At 39.3% G+C, this 14077-nt stretch overlaps 1 protein-coding gene across 1 annotated transcript in view; it reads left to right on the forward strand.

The window, feature by feature from the left end:
• DMD (dystrophin) overlaps positions 1 to 14077 on the forward strand; it is a 2123521-nt gene that overhangs the window by 1816883 nt on the left and 292561 nt on the right. The window lies entirely within an intron of this gene.

Below are 14077 nucleotides of genomic sequence, written 5' to 3' on the forward strand. Positions count from 1 at the left end.
AACTTAAAAAAAAAAAAAGAATCGTGATTTCTCCTTTCAGGGAGCTTTCAGTCTGAAGGAGGAATCAGACATAACTCAAATAATCATCTGAGTAAAAGTAAAACTACATTGCTTAGGGAAGCCAAAGAGATTAGTACATGATTAATAATGCTAACTATCTTTATAGCCACCTAAGGAGACATACAGATGATTCTCAGTCAATGACAATTTAGGTCTTGGAGCCATGTTTTTGTTTTCCCTTAATTAGTTTCAATTTGTGACAAAGTTTATGTTGTATATTTCACAAGGAGGGGAAAGAGCTAAGTGTCAGAAATAGGTGATATTGTTGATTCAAAACATACTTTTCAAAGTAACTGGTGGAAGGAAAATGTGGTAGTATATGTATTTTATCCCATCCCTTTTAATTCTGAGCTCTTCTGTTTTTCTAAAATTTTAATTTGTATATTTAAAAGGCAAGACACAAGAACAGGTAAAAGTTTCCTAAAGTGACATTAGCAAAAACTCGTTTATTTTTTACCATTTAGCCATTGGCTATCAACATTAACTACGGCATGAGGGCGAGGTAAAATTTTAAACATTTCTTGAAGTCTCACCTTACGCCCATCTCCACAGCTTTTTTTCCTGTGCTGTTTCAGGTTTATTTGTGTGTGTGTTCCTTTATTTTAACGTCTTAAATGTGAATTAAACAGAGTAGGAATTTAAAATTATTCGCAGCTATAGATTTCTCAAGGTTGATAATTTTTTAACATCTTTATTAGAGTATAATTGCTTTACAGTGGTGTGTTAGTTTATAACAAAGTGAATCAGCTATACACATACATATATCCCCATATCCCCTCCCTCTTGCGTCTCCCTCCCTCCCACCCTCCCTGTCCCACCCCTCTAGGTGGTCACAAAGCACGGAGCTGATCTCCCTGTGCTTTGCGGCTCTTCCCATTAGCTATCTGTTTTGCGTTTGGTAGTGTATATATGTCCATGCCACTTTAAGTAACAATCCAACCTATTATACAGGTCTGTAGTCTTTAAGATAGATATTTTGTCACCTCCTGTGTAGAACAAAGGGGTTTTGGAGCCAGAAAAAACTATAGAGATTATCTAGGCCAAACTCCTTAGTTTATAAATTGGAAAATAGATTATGGATGGCTTAGCCACGATATTCTCATTTGTTAAAAGTAAGATCAGAACTCAGACCCAACTCAACGCTCTTTTCACTACACCATGTTTTTTTCCTTATGGAAAACAAAAAGATATCTCTTGTTCAAAGATTTACGCCGTTTATCTGAAAGCCACACATGCCTGTTTATATCGTACATTGTCATTTTGCAATAGTAACATATTTTGGGGCTCTTTCTTTAAATTTAATTTTTTATTTTGTACTGGAGTATAGTTGATTTACAATATTGTGTATGTTTCAGGTGCACAGCAAAGTGATTCAGTTACACATGTACATATATCCATTCTTTTTCAGATTGTTTTCCCATATAGGTTATTACAGAATATTGAGTTCCCTGTGCTATACATTAGGTCCTTGTTGATTATCTATTTTATATATAGTAGTGTGTATATGTTCATCCCAAATTCCTAATATATCCCTCCCACCCACACTTCCCCTTGGGTAACCGTAAGTTTTCGAAGTCTGCGAGTCTGTTTCCGTTTTATAAATAAGCTCATTTGTATAGTTCTTTTAGATTGCACATATAAGTGATACCATATGATATTTGTCTTTCTCTGTCTAACTTACGTCACTTAGTATGGTAATCTCTAGGTCCATTCATGTTGCTGCAAATGGTGTTATTTCATTCTTTTTTATGGCTTGAGTAACATTCCATTGTGTATATGTACCACATCTTCTTTATCTGTTCTTCTGTCGATGGACACTTAGGTTGCTTCCATGTCCTGGCTATTGTAAATATTGCTGCTATGAACACAGGGGTGCATGTATCTTTTGGATTTACTGTTTTGTCGTATCTCGATATCTGCCCAGGAGTGGGGCTGTGGATCATATGGTAACTCTATTTTTAGTTTTTTAAGGGACTTGCATATTATTTTCGATACCGGTTGTATCAACTTACATTCCCACTAACAGTGTAGGAGGGTTCCCTCTTCTCCACACCCTCTCCAGCATTTATTGTTTGTAGATTTTTTGATGGTGGCCATTCTGACCGGTGTGAGGTGGATACCTCGTTGTAGTTTTGATTTGCATTTCTCTAACAGTTAGAGAATGTCCAGCATCTTTTCATATGCTTTTTGGCCCTCTGTATGTCTTCTTGGAAGAAATATCTGTTTATATATTCTGCTTGGGGCTCTTTTTCTGATGCGATCTTTAGAGTTAGTTGTACATGAAACCGTTTATCTAAACACACTGATATCTGCATACAATAATTGGTACAAATATAGATTTTAAAAGTACAGGTGATTTTCATTATTTTATGATCTTCTTTAATAAAACTCACCCAGAAAAGGTAACCGTGTTTAAAGAAAGTTCTCATTTGTTTTCAGGAATCACGGACTACAAATGTGACATTTAGTCTTTATGTCCCTCATTTGCTTATTTCATTCCAAAGCTTATTTTACCCTCTATTATTTTGTGGTTTTATGAAGTATTTTTGTGTATTCACCCGAAAAACCTCTTGGAAGAGAAAGGAAATATAACATCTGAGAAATAGCTGGATAAAATTTTTCGTGGTCTCTGCAAGGGGTGGGGAACTGAAAGGCAACCCCAAATAGGAACTCAACTCTGGGCTCCTTAGCATGATGGTGTTTCTCCTCTGAACAGTCAGAATAGTAATAATTGCCCCCTGTTCACCTATATCACAGCATTAACAGAGTTCCAGGATTCATGTTTTAATATTGCACTGTGGTCCGCGTTTCAAACATGCGGAATGGCAGTGGAGATGAAACCTGGTTTGAATCCTTGGATTTCAGGTGGTACTGGAAGCAAGCAGGGTACTGATTTCAAGTTGACATAGCAAAGAGAAGTCTGGTGATGGCTGCAACCAGATAGGACTCTTGTTATTGCTAGACAGTGTGCCTCGGATGGACATGCATGTCTGCAGGGCCAGGGCACTGCCATAAATGCCTAATGGTGGCAGTTGCATGGCACAAGAGAGGCATGTATCAGCACCTTACAACTTGACTTTGTTATACGTCATGTAACATGTTATATGTGAACACTGGTCATGGTATGAGGATCGTAGGCACCATGGTGGCCTAGGCCTTTGTTACCACATGTCCTGGGAATACCTTGCTTTGCTGGCGCGTGGTGAGCAGCGTTGCGTACCCCGTGCAGTTTTGTTTTTACCAGTTCTTTTCTAAAGCTAAGATCCTGTGTGGTGATCCAAAACCAGACTTCTCGTTGATATCAGGTGGGAGTTTTGCTTCGGATCAGCTTCCTACTTGAGGGAACAATGGTGTAAACATTGCCTGACAATCATTATTTGTCACTGAGCTGAAGGTGTTTACTCTTGAGAAAGAGGCAGTAGACAAAAGCAGCTTGGATTCTGGCTCTACGTTTCCCATTAATCGATTCTGGACATCTACATGCAGTTTAATTCATCTTACTAATAAAATGACCAACTCCTTGCATGTAAATATGATTCTGGGATTCTGTAGGAAAACTTTCTCTCAGTGGTTAATCAAGAAAAAGTTTGTAGGTTTCCTATCTTCATTGACCCCATTTTCCAAAGCAAATATATTACTTCCTGATTTTTTTCACCAAGCAAAGCAGCATAAAGAAATTAAGCAGTAAAACAATTGTATATTTTATTCAACCTTCTAGAAAATACCAGTTTTTTTAAGTCTTGATGTTTTTTGCAGACAGTAAGGTAGTTAGAAAGGAAATCAGTAAAACTCACTTGGTTATGACAGGATAAGGGAAGCAATAAGAAGAAGCAAGAGAGAGGCAGTAAATATGAATGGATACCAACCAGAAAGATTCTCAAGTTCTGAGAAAATAAAAAAGGAGAAAAGGTGGGCCTATTAATACCATAACCCCCTCTCACATCACACTTCTGCTCCCCCGTGTGCATCCTCTTGGCCCTGCCACCATGTTGGTGCTGCTGTTCTATAAGCCTTGCCAACACTTTCTTGGATTCCACCTTGAGATTTCAAAATGAGTAGAGAACCCAGGGATCTGCTCCATAGTGAGACCTTTATGCCTTTAACAAGGTCATGAGTATTTATTAAGCAGCTCTTGTGTATATAACATTGCTCCCTGGACTGCTGTTCTGTAATACAGGAAGAAGGTCCCTGCCCTTATGGAGTCTTAGAATCCAGCACGAGAGATGGGTTTGACATCTTTATTGCATAATTATTTCGGTGCATAATTAGCACTGATCTGAGAAGATCAGAGTGCTAAGAGAGTATAATGGAGGGACCTGACCTGGTCTGGTAGGTTGGGAAGATTTCCCAGGAAGTGATATTTTAGAGAGAGACACACACACACACACACACACACACACACACACACACACACACACACACACAAATACATGCAGAATGTATTCTGAGTGGCTGTGATAAATACATTTCTTACTATAGGTCATGGTCAAAGTTTGAAAACTATTGTTCTCATAATTCCAGGGACAGTAAGGATCATGTGACCTGTTTATCACATGCTTCCCCCAGTAGTGTCTAGTAAAGAAGTCAGTGCTTATAACTGATACCACCTCAGTCATCACTAAAGGCAGAAGGCCTTTGGCGTCCACTGGAGGAGAGCTAAGGGTCTAAGACGTATAGACCCTTTTGCATAAAAGTGTGCACAGGGCCTGCACCTGATATTCGAGGCACATTACAACACTTCTCTTTGGATAAACTAAGGGTTAAATCTCAATGGAATCATTTGTGGATGAAGTTCTCATGCTTTTGTAAATAAAGAAAGGAGGGGCAACAAATGTAAATGGGGACATGTAAATATAAGAACCTTTGCATGTATAAACTACATCTTGCTTATCCATTCATCTGTCCACAAGCAGTTGGGTTGCTTCCAGGTTTTAGCTATTGTGAATAATGCTGCAGTGAATGAGGGTATAGAAATAGGTCTTCAAGACCATGCTTTTAATTCTTTTGGATACATACCCAGAAGTGGAATTGCTGGATGATACGGTAATTCTGTTTTTAATTTAATGATCTGCCATATTGTTTTCCAGAGCAACTGAACCATTTTACATTCCCACCAACAGCACACAAGACTTTAAATTTCTCCACATGCTCATCAACACTTGTTATTTTCTGGATCTTTGATGTTAGCCATCCTTTAAACAGGAAGGAAATTCCGACATATGCTACAAACATGGATGAAACTTGAGGACATTATGCTAAATGAAGTAAATAAACCAGTCACAAAAAGACAAATACAGTATAATTCCACTTATATGAGTAACCTAGAGTAGTCAAAACCATGGAGATAGAAAGTAGAGTGGTGGTTGCCAGGGGCTAGGGGGGAGGTGTTATTGTTCAATGGGTAAAGAGTTTCAGTCCTGGGCTTCCCTGGTGGCGCAGTGGTTGAGAGTCCGCCTGCCGATGCAGGGGACGCGGGTTCGCGCCCCGGTCCGGGAAGATCCCACATGCCGCGGAGCGGCTGGGCCCGTGAGCCATGGCCGCTGAGCCTGCACGTCCGGAGCCGGTGCTCCGCAACGGGAGAGGCCACAACAGTGAGAGGCCCGCGTACCGCAAAAAAAAAAAAAAAAAAAAAAAAAAAAAAAAGAGTTTCAGTCTTACAAAGTGAAAAGAGTTAAGGAGACGGACAGTGGTAATGGTTGCACAATGTTATGAATATATTTAATACCGCCGAACTGTACATGGTTAGGATGGCAAATTTTATGTGTATTTTACCACAATGAAAACAATTACATAAGAAGTGTAGGAACCTTTTATTTTTTAACCAGTGAAGCACTGAAGGGAGTTCTTGCTATTGGTACACACGGAGTCACATGGCCCTGGAGCAGTTAAATACCTTCTCTGATACTGATGACACGACTCCCTTCTTGTGATTCTCACCCTCTCACCCTGTACATTACTCTTAAATCTAACTGCCCTGTATTGTGACTACCTCACTATGTATACAATATACTGTATTTGCAAGCCAGGCTCTTTTTTCCCTAGAGGTCTCTGTAGAAACATAAGATGTAATAATATATCTGCTGTATTAATTAGCTATAGATAGTTATGTTGTAGTACTATCAGGAACTATTATTTACCGCATTGTTTAAGGTATAGAAGATATCCTTCCACTGCAGTCCTTAGTACTTTTGCGTTCAAACTTTGAGTGAAACAGGACTTGAGAAATTATACGTTTGTTGAGTTCTCAGGCATTAACTCAAGAAGGCAGCCTTTATCCAGTCACCTACCCTTGCCCGGCACTTACCCCATTAATTTCTAATGTTGCTTGGAACAAATTAACATTCCTGGAATGCAAGCTCACTGAAAGAGCCCTGGAGAACAGGCCGTTTCCTGGCTCCTCGTGGTTGAATTTAAAAGGCTGTGCAGTAATATGGACTCCTGCTTCCTCTCAGTGTGTCTTTGAATAAATTGACAAGAGTAGCTGAAAGTAGGGCACTATTCGTTGAAAGCTTAAAAAGAAACCCACTTTATTTCGGTCTCTGTTCTTGCTAAGTCCCCTCTTATAAATGGGGAGCGAGTTCAGGAAATCACCCAGAGCTATTGAATAGTTGTACAGGAGATTCCCTGACCCCCAATGTTTATCCGTTTACCACTCTTTACTTGGCACAGTACCTCAAATCCCACCTGCCATGAACTGACCTAAATCAACGTGGTCCTGCATGAGTCTCAGCTTCTTTTCGGTAAATAATGGAGAGTCACAGAGAAGTTTGAGGTAGGTGAGGAGTGGCTCCCTCACCACAGTCTCAGGCTGAAATCTTCTGTGGGAGAGGAGAAGGAATTTTCCCTCTACCCTTCTAGGTTCTTGGCTGAGAACCTCCCGTAATAAAAGATGTATTAACAGGAGAAAAACAAACAGAAGTCTAATGACATGTGTTCTTCCCTGTATACATGGGAGAAACCCAGGAAAACTGAGCAACTCACCAAAAGGGCCCAGGCCACCACCTTAAATACCATCTCCAGCTCAAGACTAAGGAAGATGTGGGGAATGGGGGAGGCCAGTTATGGGAGGTTATCCAAAAAAAAAAAAAAAAAAAACGCTCAGAACAGTCCCTATGCCAAAGAGGCATGTTTTGGGGTGGCATATTCTCTTCCCCTTCAGAGCCCATAAGGAGCTTTCATTACAACACACACACATTTGTGACACTGATATGTGCATTACAAAGACCACTGAGATTCATAGAGATGTACAGTAGTCACAGTCTTTGGGCTTCAACCTTTTACCTGCGATGAGGGTTGCACTCTGCTGGGGTGTAAATTCTTGAGTAAAGTAACCAGTTGCCTCTATAGTTTAAGCTTGCACTAACCGCATAGACAAAACGTCATACTATCTATGTCGAAGTATTTAAAATTAATTACAGACGTTGTAACACCACCATTTAACTTAAATTCTAATAGTGGTCCTTTAAGCATGCAAGACATCCCTTTGAGATGTGGTAACCCCATTAATTGATCAGTGAGTAACCCTTTATTATCATGTTGCTTTACCACCCTGACAGGCGTAAAGCACAGGCTACACGCTAGAGTCAGCTGGGGAGCTTGGAAAAATCTTGATTCCCCGGGCTGCACCCAGAGCAAGTCAGTTAGTGTGGGGAGTCGGGGGTGACTGCAAGCATCAGTATGTGTTAAAGCTCCCCAGGCAATAACGGAGTGCAGTCAGGTCCGAGAACCTTTGCAGTAAAGGAATGGAAGGAGGGTGGCTATATGCAAAGCAGAACCAGGAATAGGAAGGGATATTGGGAAATTCGATGTATCTGCAGGAGACGTTCCCTAAATCATGATTCTGAGACCCAGATTTTGGTTATGATGGTGAGTTAGAAAAAGTCTCCTCCCAACTTGCCAGTCTCTGGACTAGAACTAAAAGTCTTGCCCAACGCACAGCAAGGCAAACTCTGAGATGCCAAGGTTAGCAGCAGAGAAAAGATGTATTCAGAAGGCAGCCAAGTGAGAAGTCGGAAGAGAAAGTCTCAGATGCACCTCCCCGGCGGCAAGGGGCTTGGGATACTTATAGAATAAAGAAGCAGGGTGGTCTGAGGTAGGAGGAATGGTGATTGGAGGCAAGAAAAAAGAGAAGTAATTGGTGTTCTGTGCAGGTGTATGTGAGTTACATGCTTCTTCATGGGATGCATGTTCAGAAGATGGTGGGGTAAGCATGATCTGGGGGTGGACTTTCTGGCCTCCTGATGTCAAAAAGTCATCCATCGGACACCTGAGCAGGCCCAGTTGAATGGTCGCTGGCCTCGACTGGTTTGGACTGGCAAGACTACCTCCATGTTCCTGAAAAACAATTTAAGCAACCATTACTAGAGCGACCCAAACGTCAGAGGTGTTGTCTATAGGGGACAGTTAAGGAGTCTTGTGGTACAGTGTCTAAGCTTTGTGAAGCTTGCGGAGTATGCAATTTACAAGAATAATTAAAGCAAGCTTGGTCAGTGAAGGCTGGTTACAGGATATTATTTTATTAAGCAAGTTATAGTTTAAGGGATCTAACTGATAACCACCCTCAGTTTCAGAGGGAATTTGGGAGAAGAGATCAAACACTTCCAAAAGACTCCAGCCTGCCCCCAGCTCACCTCTTGACTCCATAAGAATCCTTGGTTCTTAAAGAAACATTTGCATAATGAACGTTCAGGGGTCTGGGGGACAGATTGGGGTAAATAGAGAACATGTTCTTTTCAGATGGCTGAATACTATCCCTTGCAGAGCGATTAAAATGACAACTGGCAGAATCAAATAAGATTCTGAGAGAAAGGAAATAAGAGGAGTCTGCTGTTGGTAGACCAGTTTTGATCAGTGTGTTTTCATCTTGCATATGCGTAATAAAACAAATTTGGGAGTTAGGATGAATGTTCTTAGCCACTGGAGAATAACTTGCATAGGGAACCCAACTAGGGTTGTCTGGGTTAGCTTTTGTCTACCACAGAGTTTGGTCCCAATACCAGGAAGCCTGAATTCTGAATTGTTTCTCTTAAAAAGAGTGCCTTTCAGAGATGCCATTAGGAAACCTGTACTGCTTAGAAAATGGTAGCACGGAACGGTTATAACTGGAGTACACCTTGTTCCTGAAATTAATTACCCAGAGCCTCAAAAAATGCTTATCTTTTGCTGGTAGAAAACCTTTGAAACTGTATTTGTCTGTGGTATTCACTGGAGAGCCTTAGATATAAAGAGAGACATTTATTTTCAGAGGAATTTTGAGATAGGGTGTGTGTGTGTGTGTGTGTGTGTGTGTGTGTGTGCGCGCGCGCATACTTAACATCTATTGGTTTTCCCTAAGGATTGTAGAAATCCCATTAAAACACCAGCTTCTTAAATAGTTACTGAAACTCCAGCTTTTCATATTTTCTTTTATAATATTTGGATGCATTTAGGTGAACTTGCAGCATTTTAATTATATCTGTATCAGATGAGCAGAATAAATGTAAAAGGGTCTGGGGAGAGATTTAATTTTAGATAGAGGCATAATTAACAGCATTTGGAAAAACTAGTGGAACTTTAATTAAATGTCTCTACATTAATTTAGTCATTTAATTGAAAATGTATTGGGATAGTCCTTATAATTTATCACCCTCACTCTTTGAGGGAAAAGGATTTTAAATAACAAAGCATCAGTGTAAGTACTTTTTTATTATTTAGCTAGATGTCCACCACTTGGCACTTTGTTGAATTTTTTCCCCTATAGTTTCAAGTTTTTTAAAAACATTAATTTAGCTTGTCACTTTTATTAAAAGAGGTATAAATCTAGGAGAAACCATATTTTGAAACTTGGAGCAGATATTTCTTTACTTTAGACTTTGATAGTCACTAGAGTTATGTTGTAAAGTTTTCTTCTCAGTATTGTGGATTTTTTTTTTTTTTACTTTGCTAGCTTCCTTTTTTTTTTTTTTTAGCAGTGTTATGCTGCAGTAGTGTATATGAATTTTAGCAATGCATTTGACATGGATCCCTGCAATATCTTCTTAAATAACATGAATAATTACACACTGATGGAAGTACAGTTAGGTATTAGAGGTGTTTCAATCACCAGGCCTAAGGAGGAGTATCGTCTTAAACTGTTGATCTCAGAGGTTTTCAGTGGGTTCACCACAAACTGGATTCAGTTCTTCTGCATCGCCTGACTCCCCATCCCTTCTACATAAATGGTGCCCCCTAAAAGTTGTGCAGTGTGCAACCTGCACAACCATAGGCAGTCTCCCTGCCTGTACGTAACCCAGATTTTCATCAGTGCTCTAAATAAGAACATAGAACATTTGTAGTTACTAACTTTTCAAATGATGCAAAGGTGAAATGAGAGTTAACACACTGAAAGACCAAAATCAAGATTCAAATAAGATTACAGTAGATTAGGATGCTGGACCCAAATTAAAAAAAAATAACAAAATTTAACAAGAGTAAGTAAAATGTCCCACTGTTAAGATTTTTTAAATCCCGTGTACAAATATAGACTAAGAAACATGTGACTTCCTGGCAGTTTATATTGTTAAAAAAACAAAATTTAACTGAATAAATTTTAAAGATCTTATTGGTTTTATTCAATGAGTCATGAATTGGACAACATCCAGTCTAGCAGATAGAAAGGAGCTCTGAGGAACTGTACAAAATGAAAGACTTTTATAGGCAGAAAGGAACAGGAACAAGGAAGTTATTCTAGGCAAAAAGCTGATTATTGCAAGGTTACTCTCCTTTAGTGGGTGGCAGGGGTCTATCAGCCGGATTATCTAACTAGTGCCGATCAGGCGGTTCCTGATTGACTAAAGATTGAGTCTCGGTTTGGTGATGGGGGCCTTAGCTTCAGAGACTCCATTTGGGGCCTGTCGTCTTATTTTTAACAGTATGAAAACAGATTGGGACATTAGGTAACCACAGACTCCGTGTTCATCTCCAGTGTGATCTGTTGTGGCTTGCTATAAAAGGCAATACAGTACTAGATTGCATTAATGCAATTAACAACTGTTTCAGTATCCTCGTCCCTCGTTAAATCACATCTGTGGCATCGTATTGACTTGTGAGCAGCGCATTTAACAGGGACATTGACAAATGATAATACTTCTGTAGTAGGGCAGTCCAGATTGTGAAGGGTGTAGAGATGGTTATATGAGGAATATTTGAAAGAATATAGGACGTTCAGTAAGAAGACAACTTGAAAATACTGGACAGCTTCTTCATGCATTTGGGGAGGGTGGGTAAAGGAGACAGTACACTTAAGCAAGACTGTGGAAGGGAACCACGGTCAAGTGTTACAGGGGGCTCAGTGTGAGGAAGGCAAACCTAAACCTTAGAGTTGTTGCTAAGTGACATGGACGGCTTCACTAATTTCCATCATTTTTCAGTCTGACTGATCAGCTAATAGGAATTCTACATTGCTCAGTTACAGTTCACAGGGATGCAGTGCACTGTAGCAATAGCTTAAACAATATAGAAACAAATGTATTTCTCTGTCATGTAAAAGTCCATAAGTGGGTAGGTCAGGGATTCTTAGGCTGTTCTGCTTCACAAAGTCCTCAGTCCCTTTTTATCTTGTTTTCTGCTGCCATGCTGGCCTCAATTCTCACTGTCACTACATGGCCCAATATGTCTGCTTCTGCTCCAGCCATCACATCTGGGTTCCAGCCCCCAGCAAGATGGAAGAAGGCAGAAGGCACAAAGGGCATGTGCCATCATAGTTTTAAGGAAAACTCTCGGGAACTGCCATCAGTTATGAAGTATCTACTTATAGTTCCTCAGCCAGAACTTTGTCACGTGATTATATCTACCTGCACGTGAAGCTAAGAAATATATCCTTTACTTCACGCATCCGTGTACCAAACTAAACTTCATGGGTTATATTGCTATGGAAGAGGGGAGGAAACATTGGAGGCAGTCAGCAGTCTTTGCCACAAGACGTTTCAGAGGGAATTACTCTAGATAACCAAGATAAACTTTAAGGTCCTATAGACTCTTAAGAGTCTAAGATCCTGCAATTTATAGACAATAAAGAATCTCTTCGATCTACAAACAGAATTGGTTCTCAAGGACTATTTGGAAGTTCATTTCTTTCTAAGTCCAAAATGGCATACACAGGTGACCAACGTGTACAATGTACATCTTTCTGCAAAAAGCCAAGTTTCCCTTTTGTTGCCATAGTAATCGTATGTCTTTTCTTAAAGCAGCATTCACTATCTTCTCCTTTAGAACATAGCGGTGTTAGTAATAAGGTTTATAAAACATTACAGAAATGTGCACACAAAACACACCACAGGCTAAGAAAACATAATGGTGGCTAGACTAAAATAAATAGAAATGCCCTCTGTTGGTGGCATTCTTCATTGCTGTGCTTCTGCTGGGCCTGGGAGCTTTACTGCTATCTCTGGGAGGTTGTAAATAGAGAAGTTTCTTGACTGCAGGGAGGCGAACAGGCATTACAAGTTAGGAAGAATGAATTTGTGTAAGTTAACGGAGCTTTCTCTCCTTCCCTGGTAATGCTGTGTTTCTCACTTTGCATTTAAAGCACCTATACCCTTACCTAGAAACATTTATAGAATTATTGGTTGATTCATATTGTTTGATGGTCCCCTATTACTCTAAACTTCCAAAATGTCATGTAAGTCAAAATCAGAACAAGGCCATAGAGGCCAGTCCTTCCTCTGTTCCATTCCAACCATGAGAAGGGAACAGGGCATAAAGATGGCAAGAGGCCAAGATGCACAATCTAGAATTTGTGGGAACTCTTATACAACATGTAAAAATACGATAGTATGAGAAAAATTATACTGCAAAAATTAAACTTCTGCATTGTGAAACAAAAATTTTTACGTCTGGCTATATTGCTTCTCCCCGTGGAGCTGTTCTAAGCACAAAGTTCCTATTACATAATGAGCAACTCCTTAAATACTGTGCAGCTCTGTGGCTCGCTAGAAACAGAATGCAGCAAACTCTGCTTCTCAGTAACCATTTACATTATATCTGCTGGTGCCGAGTTCTATAGTAGAGAGTGATGAGTGTGCATTTGGGGGTCATAGGAGAGTGTGCAAGGTTGAAATTCACAATAAAAGCATTACATGACTCAGTTACAATTTCAATACTTTTCTATAATCATGTTCCTTACATTAAAGGTTAAAGATACATGCCACTTTAAGAACAGGGGTTGCCAGAGGCTGGGAGAGAGGCTAAAGGAGAATTATTGTTTGATGGGCAAAGAGTTTCAATTTGGGATGATGACAAAGTTCTGGAGCTAAGATAATGGTGACGGCTGCACAACGATGTGAATGAACTTAATTTCACTAAGTTGTACACTGAGAATGGTTTAAAAAGTAAATTTTATGTATATTTGACCACAATAAAAAAATTCTAACAACAACAAAAAGATACAAGCCACTTTGAAAATGGTTTAAGAACTTTATTTTTTTAACATCTTTATTGGAGTATAATTGCTTTACAATGGTACGTTAGTTGCTGCTTTATAACAAAGTGAATCAGCTGTACATATACATATATCCCCATATCTCCTCCTTCTTGCGTGTCTTTTATTTTTTGGCATTTGTTTCATTACGTCTAGTTTTATGCTGTTTTAAAATTTAATAAATGTCTATCTGGTCTATCTTCAGGTTAAATATTTTATGCATAAGAAATAAAGGCCAGAGGAAAAAAACAGGGGTCATGGAACTAATGGCAAATCTACTCTTAAGTTCAATAAAATGATACTCTAAAAGACTTGAGCTGTGCATTGAACGGTAATACAAAGATAAGTATCACAAGTAAGATGTAGTTGAAATGTTGAAACTTTAAAACATTTCTGTTATGTCCATGCCATTCAAAAGATAACTTTTAATCTCATTAGCAGTTTTAGGACTTCCAAGTACTGTTTTATTGACGATGATAACATATATGGAATTCTGTGATGATAGTTCTATATTCTCTTAGTGTTTATGTTATTAAAGAAACGTTGGAGTAAAGCTTGTCCATATAAACATGCTTTGGATGA

This window comes from Lagenorhynchus albirostris, chromosome X, assembly GCF_949774975.1.
Source record: "Lagenorhynchus albirostris chromosome X, mLagAlb1.1, whole genome shotgun sequence".
Lineage (NCBI taxonomy): Eukaryota > Metazoa > Chordata > Mammalia > Artiodactyla > Delphinidae > Lagenorhynchus > Lagenorhynchus albirostris.